The sequence below is a fragment of the Salvia hispanica genome, chromosome 2 (assembly GCF_023119035.1).
Source record: "Salvia hispanica cultivar TCC Black 2014 chromosome 2, UniMelb_Shisp_WGS_1.0, whole genome shotgun sequence".
In the NCBI taxonomy this organism is placed as follows: Eukaryota; Viridiplantae; Streptophyta; class Magnoliopsida; order Lamiales; family Lamiaceae; genus Salvia; species Salvia hispanica.
Window position 1 is genome coordinate 15335238 of NC_062966.1, and position 12679 is coordinate 15347916.

At 34.6% G+C, this 12679-nt stretch overlaps 1 non-coding gene across 1 annotated transcript; it reads left to right on the top strand.

The window, feature by feature from the left end:
• The first annotated feature begins 5951 nt into the window (after positions 1-5951).
• Positions 5952-6033, top strand: TRNAL-UAA. The gene has a single exon. It is a non-coding gene; the product is annotated as a tRNA-Leu (tRNA).
• Positions 6034-12679: the final 6646 nt, after the last annotated feature.

Below are 12679 nucleotides of genomic sequence, written 5' to 3' on the forward strand. Positions count from 1 at the left end.
CGATTATTTCTTCATTCCCGTACGTACATGCGGTTTCGTCATCACATACTTTTCTTTCTGCAATGTCTATCACCGCCGCCACGTCGTTGACAACAGCATGAGATGATAGCCTAATTGAATGGTGTAATAAGCACATGGAATGATGCAATAAACTATTTGAATGAAGTATGTGTAGAAGCATTTGAAGTCCTATTGGAATGAAGTAAAAACTTTGTCCAATGAAGTAATAACGTTTTTGAATGAAGTAATAAACCTACTCAAATAAATTGTATTTTTTAAAGTGAATAAATTAAAAGCCTAGTTCAATGAATTCGAAAGAAGCATGTGTTGAATCATTTCAAAACCTACTAGAAGTAAGTAAAAACATACTGTACTTTTAAGGTATTACGTACCGGAATGAAGTAATAAACTTACTAGGTAGGCTACTACAATGAAGTAAAATGGGCTTGTAATGAAGGCCGAAATAATTTACACATCAGCGCATCTCATCAAAAAAACTAGATCTAATAACCCTAATTTGGTCTGTAGTTCGGTTTTTAAAATTCGTTCGACATTGATCACAGCTCATACAGTAAGTACATGTACGATTTATGTACAATTATCTTTAGTCTTGATGAATTTACCGCTCTTACTTTTTCATATCATTCATAATTGTACAAAGAGTTAATTGACTTCTTCATCATTTGGAGTTAAGTTAAGTTTTGCCTTATAGATATGTACAGGAACTTGAATAGAATTCATTTTTTTCATGAGAAATGGGTACAGTAAATAAGCATATAAAATCAAGGATAAACACATAAAATGTGAATGAGAGATTAACTATGAAAACAAAACTTCCACTTATAATTAGATTCAATCCCATGATATGCATTCATACAATAAGACGATAGATATATCAATCGTAATTTTATATTGTTAGAGGATGAAAAATGTTTCTCATTTCTCTCTTACATTTGTCTTTATCTCCTATCATTTGACTATGTATATGTGTGTGAATTCATAAAAATGAGAACTTATTTTTTTATAAGATAGTATAATAGAAATTAATTAGTCAAATTACCTATATCTAGAAGTAGTAACAAAAGAGTATCTGGATTTATGACACAAATAACCCTTGATGCCAGTGGCAGAGAGCTAGCCATTCATGCAAAATTTGTCACATCCAATGCCTCCTTTGTCAATATTTAGTACTCCATATATTTTAATGATAGTAAATTACATAATTTTATAGAAATATGTAAAACTTTTTTGTATGCCTTAATAAAAGTGGGTTTTGAATGACAAACGAACCGTTGGTTGAAAAGATTTGAAAATTGAGTTTGCAGATTATGACATGATGAAGCTCAAGTTGGGTGTATAATTGATTTGTGATAGCTACTTATGTTGTTCCCCACATGCACAACTGCAATATTTACTAAATCCAAAAGCATAGTATAATATTAATTGATTTTTTTAGTTGGTTTGGCCGGCGCTTCATGCTGCGGATTCGAAAAATATTCTCAAATTTATATTCAGTTTCAGAATCAAATTATGTACTCAATTAGGATATTAGCGACAATTATGTCATACAGTAATATTTTTTGGGTACTGCCCACGACTGATTATTTATTTACTAAGTAGTACTTAGTTCGTAAATATATCACCGAAATTTTAAAACGAATCATTATTATTCCGAGTTATTCCGTTTATAATTATAACCCATATATATATATTCTGGCGGGTATCACAACAGAGCACTTATTTATAAGAAATGGTGCACTCATGGGGAGTATACTTTTTAATCCAAATTTTAGAAACTTGATCGAATTAATTAATTTCACGCTTTATTATTGCTGTGTTAGGCCTTAGCCACCAAGGAAGCGCCGTCGTTTATGATTGGATAGATTAAAAAAAATTAAATTAATTATTTTAAATGCGTTTAAAATAAATAAAAATATTTAAATACTCCGTACGTCTTGTAATAGAACATATTGATAAAAAAAATAGTTCAAACCAATTCATTGTTTAGTTGGATCGACTTGAATTATTTTTTTCAGATCCATTTATTCACTCAAATAACTCTTGTAATAGATTGATATATTCAGTTCAAGCTAATTCATTGTTTTCTTTGACGAGTTCATTGATTTTGAGATTATCTCACCATCTTATCCTTAAATAATAGTATATAGCATATCAATCTATTATATTACTCAAATAAAACGACGGCCTTGAGTATTCTTTCCTAAGCATTACAAAGAAATCAACATATGTAACATATTATAATATGCTTCTAGAAATCGACATTACACCAACTATATGCATTAATGCTTCTAGAAAAAAACGTTATATGTACATGCATATATAATGATAAGTTGATAACAACTACTTATGTCTTATATTATACGTGACAGTCTCACATATCTGTTACGAGTGTATTTGATTGAAGCAACGTAAAGATGCATTTGGTGCAAGTAAAGAAGCAAACTATGAAAAAGAAACCGATTTTGAAGCAATGTATAACTAAAAATTTTGAGGTGTAAATATGACAAACTTTGTACATATGCTTCATTGCTAGTTACTCCATAATATATTATCCATTCACGAATTGGTTATAGTATGTATTTTGGTAGCGAAACTAAGTAAATAAAACAAATGTTACTTTAAGTTGCAATTATATCATTATTAATAGTGCAAGTTCTTTCATAGGGTCAAAGCCTCAAGAGTAAAGACATAAATAAAAATCAAACCACGCATTCACATTATCACATTCATTACGAAGACCAACTATATAATCATCCACTGTCTAAATTATTGACAATTACGACAAAAATGGGTAAATTCCAAAAGGCGTTATTAACTTTTACTACTAGTATAAGTTTATACTGTTGACCCACGCGCTATGCGCGACTTAGAATATTTTCGTACTATCATTTTGATATTATTATGAATAAATAAAATAAGTGACAATATCATTACATTAACTAAAATATTTAGGAATATATACTAAAAGTATATAAATCTAATAAAATATTTTATATACAAATAAAATATTAGGGGACAATAATATCATTGTAAAAAGATAAAATTATGAACTATAAAACAAATAAAAAGCGCGCGCGCACACACATATATATATTAATAAAACCTAACATTAGTAAATAAAACAATAATTTGTAAGTTAAGAAAAAAGTACTTCTATTTGTAAATAACCTTAAAAAGTATAATAAGAATAACAAAATAAAGAAATAAAATAGTATATAATCAATTAACATATTACAGATAGAGATACTTATTTTGCATTATATTATTTTAAATTATTATAGTTTTATTAGGTATATTATATTCAAAAGTAAATTAATTCATGTAATTATGGTAGAACTAATTTTCAAATCGTAATTGAATCCACGAATACAATTTTATAATGCGAAAATTCAAACCTAACACTATTCCTCCATTTTTGCTAACACTGAGATTATCAGATTGATAATTCTACTTTAAAAAGCTTAGACAATGTCATAATTCATTGTAAAATAAGAATAAGAAATTTTATCCTATTTTTCACATGGTATATCTATAATTCTATTTATACAATTCTCATCTATTCGGAATTGATTTCTTATTAGCTACATTTCACCTATATAAATAGTCACTCTATATTTATTTTGTACTCTGATTTATTTTCTTAATTTTTTTATATTGCGCCAACAGTACTTTTACATTATAGTTAAAATTAGCTTTGTATTGGTGGATGGAGGGAATATTTCTTAAATATAAGTAACATATCTATAAAAATATAATCTTTTTAATATACGTAGCAATATAGAATAAGATGTAAAGTAAAAATATAATTTTACTTATTTTGTTTCATGCGAATTTAATATATAGTGATATATTTAAAAAAAATATCCCTTTTATTACTTGTAGCTTCCTTCTTTTCAAAATAACTCAATTATTTAAATAAACCAATTAAATTTAATATAAAAAAAATCCGATTTATTATAAATCGAAACCTAAATCAGTATTAAAAAAAATATGGAAATCCAACAATTTCTTTAACATTGAATAATTAAGTCAAATTAAATTACTAAAATATAAATTTAACTAAATAAATTGGGCTAGTTATATTAAAGCCCACTAATTAAATGAATCTAACTATCAAATGATGCAAATTGACGTAGCCTCCGCTTACTCGGCGCCTCCCTCTTTCTCTCCACACGTACTGATCTCTTCTCCACTCTTCATGATCTTGAGCAATTTTCTGGCAACTCCTCGATCTTTTTCTTCATGCTTCTTTTGCGATTTTGGTAATTCTTTAATCTTCTCCGATGCGTTCATGTTATATATCGCCTAAAGAAGATGAGCAATAGCAGGTGAAGTCTTAGTAGTTCGATCCATGACAACAATAGCACGTTTGAGGCATCACCACCACATGTGAATCACCGCGAAGAACACACTTTTTTTTAATCATGGTCATGACAATTTTGATTAGTAGAATTGGTATTTATAGAATATCTAGGAGCTTTTGGTATTCTTTTTAGAATGATCATCTTTAGCATTTTTTTCTATTGTCTCTCTCAATTTTCATTTATTATAAATTAATCAATAATAAATGACTCACAAATTTTTTAACCGACCATTAATTACTTTTGTATTGGAACCAAAAGGTCGGAGGGGATATCCGAATATGAATGCCTAGAATAGGGAAAGCATCGAGGCTAAGTTAGTTTTATTGGATTAAAATTTGAAATTAATAGAGATATACGTTTTATTGGATTAAATTATGCAATTAATGGAGAAATACGTTTTCAGTTCATAGCAATTAGCTACATTAATTATTCAGAGATTAGTCAATTGTTTATTTGAATTATGGTCCACGTTTATAAATCATGGTCTATGGACAAATTGTTGCAATTATTATAAATGTTTAAATGATTTGAAATACTACCCAAAACTCATAAATATTTAAAATTATGCCCAAAACTTATCAATATTTTAAAAGAAGGCCAAAAACTCGTCTTTTATATATGTATAGATTGGGCAACACCCATGCAATGCTCGAAAATTAATTTATTTTATAGAATATTAGTTTAAATTTTAAAAATTACGTAATATATATGTCATAAAATAATATAAATAGATATGTATGCAACAACAATTTAGCTTCGTACAAAATAATATAGTAACAATTCTTTAAAAAATGACTACAATTGGATTATAAATGATTTACCTAAATATCCCTTAAATTCTATTTATTTCCCTAAATACCCCAAAACTCCCCTTTTATATATTGTACAATGCATTCGCAACATTAAATGATAACTATACATACTTTTAACATTTAATGTGAATTTAGAGAATATAGATAGAGAGAGATACCAAATCACATTGCAAGAATGTCCATTGTCCATACATTTTTCCGATAAATTATGGGGTGGATATTTACTTCATGGTAAGATGTTAGGTACAATGTTTTTAGACTTTTAGTATTTGAAATGATAAATTATTAGTATTAAAAATTGAGGATGAAATGTCGAAACATGGCAAGAGAGTTATGGCTAGGTTGGCGGCTTTAACCAATTTATACCAGTGGGGACCTAGCTTCACCCATAGCCACTCAATTGCTCATTTGATGCATGTGACACAAGTTGGTTAGTTGCATGCACCTTCTTTCCATGATTGTCCATCTTTAAATCTCTATTCTTTTAAATTCCCCTTCCTTACTATTCGATGCTCCTATTTTTTGTATTTTAAAAAAGTTTGGAATATATTGATAGCTAATAGAATTTGCTAGATATGTTTTGATTTACATCAAATAAGTCACATTCGAATGATATAATTTTTTTTCACTTTTATATGGGTTAACATATTACCAGTCAGATCAATTTGCCTTCTCTAAAAAGTCTTTATCACATTTGATAAGCCATAAATGCATATGAATATTAATAACATATTACACACAATAAAAACAATCAGCTGGTTTGCCCGAGAGGTTAAGGGGAAGACTTAAGATCTTCTGCACATAAGTGCGCATGGGTTCGAACCCCATAGCCAGCAATATATTTATTTCATATATTTTTAAATTATATATGCTCATTATTTACTATTAAACCATAAAGTTTAACCTCTTTGTCCTCACTTTCAAACATAAACAGAAATAAAAAAAAGTACTCCTATTCAGTAGATACCAAAAATAATCCTCAACTTTTAAAAATTGTTTTCCCCTTTCAACCAAACTTATAATTTAATTATGTTCTTCTGAAGTTATAAAGTTGAACTTGAACCTCTATGTTTACAATCATTTCAACAAAAGAAGAAAGAAAAATCGAAGGCACAAAATATGATCGGACATGTTAAACTTTTATCAAAAGGATTTCGACAGTTAACCTTCCAAAAAAGGTTGACATATAGTTTGGCTTCAATATTCCAACGGAAATAGTACTAAAATTTAGGGTATGCATTGCTTTATTTATTTTCTTCTTTAAAACAAAAAAAGATAGATGAATGAGACAGAAAAAGTTGAGGGGAGAGGAAATGGTCACATGACTCACATCTTTATACAGTACTTACTAAATTTATTATCGTACACCTTTAGAAATATTAATATTTTTCATCAATACCCAAACTTTGTTGGTCTAGGTTGATAAATAATGAAAACACCATTAACACCTCGCCTAAGTTGGAATGACAAATCCAGCTTAAAAATTCTATGCCTAATGGGCCTTACAAATTTGATCCACCCCAAAATTTGTGCTCACTCTTTAATCTTCTTTTAGATCTCATGTCTAAATTACAGATAATTGTAACAAATTGAATAAGTGTTCAACATATATACCCCAAATCCAAACTTAAGAGCCAGGTGTCTTTTATAAACAAACAAATGAATAACATTACATTTATTTGTTTTTCAAAATCATTTGCACTTTTCCTAGTTTAGCTAGTAATGTAGCGGTCCTTTCGTTTTGAATAAGATTATATCTCATAATTGAATATGCATTATTGGTTATAGGATTGAATCTATCAACTTAATTCTAGATGAATAATATGATAATGAGTTATAGTCACATTTTCAAAAGAAAATAATCTCACAACTTTATATTAGATGGAGGATAATCTTATGATATAAGTCATAATAATCTAACAATACTTGTGTATTATGAGTAGTATAGTTTAAGTATTAGCATGCTTCTTTGTCACCGTTATATAAAAAGCAACATTATTAGCAGATTTTCGTAAAAAAAATGATATTACAAACTAAAATTCAGCAAAATTTTAGGCAGTTAATGGAGCATTTGCAACTCTAAATTTCGGAAAAAGGAAACAAATGATCGTACGCATTATTTACCGAATGATGACATCGGCCCAATAAAATAGAAATGAAGCCCATAAAGAGATTGTTAATCAAGGATTCATGTAGCACAACTCATTCCTTATTGCATTTTAGTAGGCCCAAGAGCAAAAACAGCAAAAACTCTTTCAGAAAAGCGACCAAAACATAAAAATTGGTGATCTTATTTAAATCGATTTTTGTCGATATTTCAGATAATGTTGGCTGCCGAAGTTCACCTCAGCATAAAAAATGTGTATTGAACGTTGGACTTGACTTGAGCTTTAACCTTCAATTTTGTTTTTGGATCACGTTGAGCTTGACTTGAGCTTTGGACCATATAACAATGATGTGCAGGCCTTAATTCGTGTTGTTTTTGAATTGAACGTTGAGCTTAGAGCATCCACAATGGCGGCGAGCGAGCCGGCGAGTCGATTCTCGGCGCTGGTCGGTCCGCTCGCCGAACCATTGTGGCCGGCTAGTGCCAATTCGGCGAGAAAATAGGCGAGCGCTGGCCGATTTAATTTCGCTCGCCGATGCGCTCGCCGATTGGCTCGCCGCCATTGTAGGCTGGCGATCGGCGAGCGATCGGCCAGTGGTTTTTTTATTTTTATATTCCGAAACACTATATATACGCGATTTGAACGTCATTTTCATTTGCACCACTTGTTTTAACGAGTTTTCTCTCTCTCTGAATTTCTGTACAAGAGCAATAATGCGAAATGGATAACAACAACGAGTCTACTCCAGTGACGAGCGGGTCTCAAACTCTGTTGGGATCGAACTAGTCGAACGTAATCGTTTGAAACATCAAGAACAAGGAACGAGATGAATTTCAGCAAAATTCTTGCCGAGACTCTTTTGTGTATTGATAATGTGCTAGATAACTCCTAATATGACGATAACTCATTTAAATACAAATGCAAATCACAACTAAAGCCACTACTCCACCTATTCTATAACTACTCCACTAACTGCTATGTTAATAACATAAAATAACATAACAAAGCATAAAATAACTACTGCATCCACCATTCTCACGTTTCCCACTTCTTCCACCTTCTTATTGTCTTAACTTCCAAGTAGGTCTAGTAGTGCGTGAGCTGCGACGAACCCCAGCTGGCTCAGCTGAACCAAGCCCATCACTCTCCCCTTCTGGAAGACTAAGCTTGTCCTCAAGCTTGAAGTTTGGAAATCGTTTCTTAATCTCATCAGCTATCTCCCACGTCGAGTCATCCTCTAATAGATACTTCCACTTGATTAGTACCTGACGTTGTGGTGCCCCCCGAACCAAGATTGATCGGTGAGCAAGCACCCACTCCGGCTCCACACTAGGCTCCCCTTGCTCTGAGAGTGGTGGTAAGGACACCGGTACCACATCTCCACTACCCAATCGCCGTCGCAGCAACGACACATGGAAAATAGGATGAACACGACAATTTTCTAGTAGCTGCAACTCATATGTTACCTTCCCAATCCGACGCAAAACTTTATAGGGCCCAAAGTAACGACTTGCGAGTTTCTGATAGACACGTCGGTAAACCGATTGCTGGCGATAAGGACACAAGTGAAGATATACCATATCACCCTCCTCATACTCCTCATCTCGACGATGCTTATCTGCTTGAGACTTTTGTTGCTGCCGTGCTAACTCCAGATTAACCTTGAGCTCTCGGAGTATTTCATCACGAGCTCGCAGGGCAACATCTACTTCTTGGACCATTGACGAGCCCAGCTCATAAGGAACAACAACAGGTGGACTCCGCCCATACACCGCCTCAAATGAGGACATTTTAATGGAGCGATGGTACGTAGTATTATACCAATATTCAGCCCAAGCAAGATACTTCTCCCATTGCAGCGGCTTGCTCGAAGCATAGCAATGAAGGTATTGCTCAAGACTTCGATTAGTGACTTCCTTTTGGCCATCAGTTTCGGGGTGGTATGCACTACTCATCCTCAATTTAGTTCCCATCTGACGAAAGAGCTCCTGCCAAAACATACTTAGGAAAGCTCGATCACGGTCAGAAACTATGGATTGAGGCACTCCATGTAGCTTGAGTATGTTACGCACAAAAGCATCCGCGACCGTGCGTGCCGAGTATGGATGCGAAAGGGCTACAAAGTGAGCATATTTAGAGAGTCGGTCAACAACAACAATTATCACATTCTTCCCCGCAATATGGGTAGTCCTTCTATGAAGTCCGTCGACACATCGGTCCACAAAGCTTCGGTGAAGTTAAGGAAGCTTTTTCAGCAATACCAGCTTTTGGTGGTACACGCACCGAAGAGTATCCTGGACGCCGACTTCTAGATTGTTCATCAGCGTGTCTCGCCAACTCTATCGCATGCTCGAACGAATGAGGTCGAAAGAAACGTATCTCCCTTGCCAGCTCATCTTTAACTCTGGTCATGAACTCCGGTAAGTAGGTACGGAAAGCACCAGTTTGATAAAGTCAGATGATGGCTTCATTGGCCTCCTCCATCTTTATGGTGCCGAAATGCTGCAGAAGTCCCCTCTCGAACATACCCCATGATATCTTCTTATGTCGAGCACTGAACCACCTCCACCATTGATTGGCCTCACCGTCGAGATGGTATGATGCCCACTGCACACGTTTGTTGGTGGGAAGCTCTTGTGCACCAAAGTATTGTCGTGCCCTATCGAGCCACACCCGTGGGTCCTCTGTCCCGGAGAACTTAGTGAAGTCCATACGAACTGGATTCTTCCATTTCTTTCGTTTGTTGCTGCTTCTCTCCGATTCAGATTCATGAATCAGAGTCATCGTCCTCCCATCCCTCATCCTCATCGTCTTGTAGTGCGCTAAAGGGATTCCGAACATGATCCTTCCCTTTCGCGTTTCTTGTTTTTGCTGCATGCAGTTCTTGCAGCTCCATAAGAACAACATTAATCGAATCATGCATCTCTGTCATGTTCAATTCCACCGCCTCAAATCTGCCCCTCGTGGCTGTCATTCCTTGAGGTTTAACGGAAGCGCAAATGATTAAAAATCGTAACTGTCTCTGATGCCAAATGTTGGGATCGAACGTAATCGTTTGAAACATCAAGAACAAGGAACGAGATGAATTTCAGCAAAACTCTTGCCGAGACTTTTTTGTATTGATAATTTGCTAGATAACTCCTAATATGACGATTACCCATTTAAATACAAATGCAAATCACAACTAAAGCCACTACTCCACCTATTCTATAACTACTCCACTAACTGTTATGCTAATAACATAAAATAACATAACAAAGCATAAAATAGCTACTGCATCCACCATTCTCACGTTTCCCACTTCTTCCACCTTCTTATTGTCTTAACTTCCAAGTAGGTCTAGTAGTGCGTGAGCTGCGACGAACCCCAGCTGGCTCAGCTGAACCAGGCCCATCAAACTCCTTCGGTACCCGTGGGAGGTGGATGGGGACCGATGGGTGGGTACTACAATATGTACCCATGGCAGCAGATGATGCTCGGGATGGCAACCGGGGGTGGTGGGATGCCGGGCGGGCAGATGATGCCGGGATGAGGGCCGGGATGGCAGGGGATGCCGGGGTGGGGGCCGGGTGTTGGGGTTTGTATACTCAAAGATGCTTCGAGCGTACATGCCTTTGTACAGTCAGCTTGTGCATGTATACGAGAAATGTCACGTCCACTTGTTTACCTATTTATGAGAATAAATAATATAATATAATGGTTTATTATTGAAATATAATAAACAAGTCTAAGGCTTTTTACTAAGAAGGTCAAGTAGGGAAATTCGATGAATCTCCTCATGTATTTTCCAGTAGGGGACTTGGCCAGATCTAGTAAGAAGAAAAACATATTCACAACCTAGATAGGCTTTGGCTACCTATTGGTACGGTTGCGGTGTTTGTGATAATTCTCTCTTACCTAAGAAGAGATTAGTAACACCGGTGTGGTAAAGCACTGAAAGGATCTAATCCGAAATGTATTCTTTATTGCTATCTACTGAAAGAATATATTTCAGAAAGTTTAGTATTTTCTAGTCTATGATATTAATATCAATATTGTTTATTCAATCAAACGCCACTTTTGACTTATCAATATGTGAGAGTTTGTACGTAACTCAAGTTCATGATATCTTGGGTGGTAGTAATTGAATAACATGAAGGTATTGGAATATTATTTCATAGAATTCGCGTGCCCAGTGTGGTATGATTAAATCCCTAAAAGGGTGATCCCCAATGAGGTGTTTGAAAGAGGAATTTATTATTCAGAAAACTGCGCAGTTGGAATTTATTCCACGAATAATAAATAAAGTTTCAAACTAGAAAAACTCTTTGGAGAATTAATTTAATTCTAGTCACATAGCAGACAAAAGAATTAAATTGACGGATCAAGATAATCTTAAACGCGGGAAATATTATAAAATAAAATGGACCCAAGTTATTTGTAATTTGGTGATTTAAGTGGGAGTGCAATATTATTCTTTAGTGGAATAAAATAATATTCCATTGATAATATATTAAATCATGGGTCATTTGATTTAATTAGTAATTTATCTAATGGGTGAGCCCAACACTTAAGTCATTCCATGGGTCCCCAACCTAGCCCAACAAGTCCATTATAAATAGTGATGAGATGTGGAAACCCTAGCACACCACAAGTCACACCTCTCAACCCTAACCCTAGCCGCCACTAACGTGGCTTCTCTCTCCCTCATTTGGCTCGATTTTCGAGCCTCCAAGTAATAGGGAGCTAGGGTTTTTGGTTTGATCTTGTCTTGTTCATTCTAATCCATAGAATTGAATCGAGATAGATAGATTGGTGTAGTGTTCCTCCTAGATCTCATCAAGACTATTTTGGTTGTTCAAGATCCGCCCACACGGATGAATAGCCAAGGACTAGGGAATAGGTTGGAAGATTCACGGTCGATAAACCAAGGATCTCCGGGTGGTGCAGCTAGCAACTTCGATCCTATGATGGATCAAAATGAGGTAACAATCGAATCTACATCGAATATGCATGATTATGTGTTTATTTGATGTTATATCTATAGATCTATGTAAATTGCATGAAATTGGAGTCGAATGCATAATCACCTAAATAGATCCGTCTAGGACCTGTTTGGTTTCCGTGTCTTCCGCTGCGGTAGTCCCAACACCGGGGATGCAGCCCGGGATTCGGGGATGCTGGGGGTGTAGCCGGGGGACAATGTTCTTGACTTTTTGACTGCGTCTTCCCACACATCGACCCTAGTGGAGACTCAATTCACTGGAGATGACACTTTCTCCCTAGAGGAGTTGTTGGAACAAGTCGATCGATACGAAGACACTCCCATTCATACCGGGGAGTAGGTCGGTGGCGGGGGCGGGGTGCACCGAAGAAGAAGAAGGGCAAGGGAAAA